This window comes from Symphalangus syndactylus, chromosome 6, assembly GCF_028878055.3.
Source record: "Symphalangus syndactylus isolate Jambi chromosome 6, NHGRI_mSymSyn1-v2.1_pri, whole genome shotgun sequence".
Classification (NCBI taxonomy): domain Eukaryota; kingdom Metazoa; phylum Chordata; class Mammalia; order Primates; family Hylobatidae; genus Symphalangus; species Symphalangus syndactylus.
This window is the reverse complement of record NC_072428.2, coordinates 71,841,384-71,843,856: the sequence shown is the minus strand read 5'-3', so window position 1 is coordinate 71,843,856 and position 2,473 is coordinate 71,841,384. Positions and strand designations below refer to the sequence as shown.

The 2,473-nt window shown below is 60.4% G+C and overlaps 1 pseudogene; it reads right to left on the bottom strand.

Moving 5' to 3' along the window:
• Nucleotides 1-361: 361 nt before the first annotated feature.
• LOC129483962 (exonuclease GOR-like) lies at nucleotides 362-2,167 on the bottom strand (annotated as a pseudogene).
• Nucleotides 2,168-2,473: the final 306 nt, after the last annotated feature.

Genomic DNA, 2,473 nt, shown 5'->3' with positions numbered 1-2,473 from the left:
GATCAAAAACCAGAAGCGCGCAGAAGCTATTTGTCCAGTGTTACAAAGCTTCTAAGTGGTGGAATTGGAATGTGAACTCAGATGTGTAATTCTAGAGCCTAAGTGTTTCACCCACCTCACTGTGGTGGCTCTACTGAAAAACAGCTAAGCGCTCATGGAGAAGCTGAGGACTTTCAGCTTTGCTTTTAAATGTTTTTAATTTTCAATGTTTAAATTCATACCAAGATTGATTGGGCGCCAGCCCCGGGTGTAGGGGAAAAGTCGGGTGGGGGAGGGGGGTTCAGAAAGTCCCACAGAAGGGGAAGATGCCCAGGAGAGAAGACTGTCAGGGGGCTGTTGTGTCAGGGGGCTCGACTTTTTCTCAGAGGCCATGGAGGTTCAGGTGGGCTAAGGGAGGCGAGTGGTAGAAGGCCAAAGGTCTGGGAGGGACGGAGGGATGGGGACAGGCGCGAGGGGCCGCGGCAAGGACTCGGGGGACTGGGAGAGGGGGCTCGGGCCTCGGGGAGCCCATTGGTGGAAGGACAGATGTCCGGGAGGGGCAGAGGGATGGGGACAGGGGCGACGGCCGGGGGCAGGCACTCCGGGGGCCTGGGAGTCGGGGGTCGGGGTTCATCTGGGCTTTTGGCCCTGTCCTACCGCCGGCTGCTTCCGTTTCTTTGGCTTTGCGGCGAGGTGGACAGGTTTAGATCTCAGGATTGAGGGCGGTTTTGGAAGCGGCCTGGGGCTAAGGACAGGCCAGGGCGGCGGGAGAGGCGGTCCGGTTGCATCGCTGGATCTGGGCGCGCTGTCGGAGCTTCCACATCACCAGCTGCATGCAGGCGTTTGCGTCCTCGATGGAGTTGTGTCCGTCCTGGCTGTCCTGGATGATCTGTCCCAGGTAGTCGGCCGCGAGATTCCTGAGGGAGCGCTTGTAGGGGAAACCCAGGTAGTGCGGGAAGAGCACGGCCGTGTCCACCACGGTGCTGTGGATGAGCTTCAGGGCCAGCAGATCGCTCTCCAGGCTGTGCCCGATGAGGATGGTTTGGGCGCTGAAAAAGCTCAGCAGGATGGCTTGGACTTTGGGCAACGTGATGCTCGTGTTGGCGACGTCGGCCTCGGTCACTCCGGAGAACCTGGTGTTGTAGTCCACGATCTCGTTGTCGGGCTTGACGAAGGTGTCGTACACCACTCGCATGTCAGCGTCCACCACAGTGACGCGGGTCAGCTCCAGGCCGTGCGTGGTGTAGCACATCTCACAGTCCAAGGCGTAGATCCCTGGATAAGCGTCTCTGGAACACTCTTTCTCCAAGGTCTTCACGAAGCCATCGAGGCTGTCCTTGCGGCCGTCCCCCACGTGCTGCTTTGCCACCTGGTAGCCCACGTAGCCAGGAGCCGCTGCACAGCAGGTGTACTGGCTAACCCGGCCTCCAGCCACTTGGCTCGAGCGGACCCGCCCCCAGTGATAATAACACAACTGGTCGCGTACACAGCGGCCGGAGGACACCAGGTACTCAGTGCTACAACGGCAGCAGACCCTGCAGGACGAGTCGCCGGGCCCCTTCCCCTGGCCAGTAAAGAGGACTGCGCCTCCGGGCTGCTTGGGGTGCGGGAAGGGGTAGTCGTTCTCCTTGAGCTGGTCCTGGGTGAGCAGGAACTCCTGGAGGTGGCTGTACAGGGCGGCCCAGCTGAGGCCGGGCATGGAGCTGGGGGTCAGGCCCTTCAGACTCTTGAGGGTGTTCAGGATCACATTGAGGTACACCTTCTTGTTGGGGCTGCAGTCCTAGGCCGCCTTCTCCTCGTTCAGCGCCTTCTCCTCGGCCTCCTGCTTGGAGTCGCAGAACTTGAGACACTCTTTGGTGAATAGTTGGAGATAGCCTCGGCGGATGACGGTGGGGACTTGGCACCCCGAACTTCGGAGGATAATGGGTTTCTCCAAACGAGCTAAGGATGGACGACGGATGATCCGCTTAGAGCTGATGGTGGTGGAGGTCTTGTCTGCCATCCCCGACCTGTTGCGCGTCTTCCGTGGCTGTCTGCCGACCTTGGAGCCATTGGAGCGTTGGCTTCTGCTGGCCACCCGGGTTCTCTTGGCATCTGTGGCACCAGTGGCCAAGCAAGGGCTGTGAGAGTGGGCGATCCTCTTTCTCTCCCTGGGGGCTGAGATGCAGACTGCGGAGGGTCTCTCTGCCAGCTTTGGGGCGGCTGGCAGGCAGCAGGCCAATCCCCACTGCGCAGGGAAGCACCAAGCCTCCGTCACCATCTCGGGCCACGCAGGGGGCACAGCGGGACAAGTATTCTCGGGCTCCGTCTGGATCCCCACAGATGATGAGGCCTGCTTGTACATCTGGGGCACTCAGAGCCTGAAGCTCTGGGCAGGCTGATGACAGGGCATTGGGAATTCTTTAGCCCCGAGGGCCGCCTCCTCGACCGCCTTCTTCGCTTCTGGATAGCCAGGTGGGAACCAGCAGGGAGATGTGGCTAGCAACATCTCACT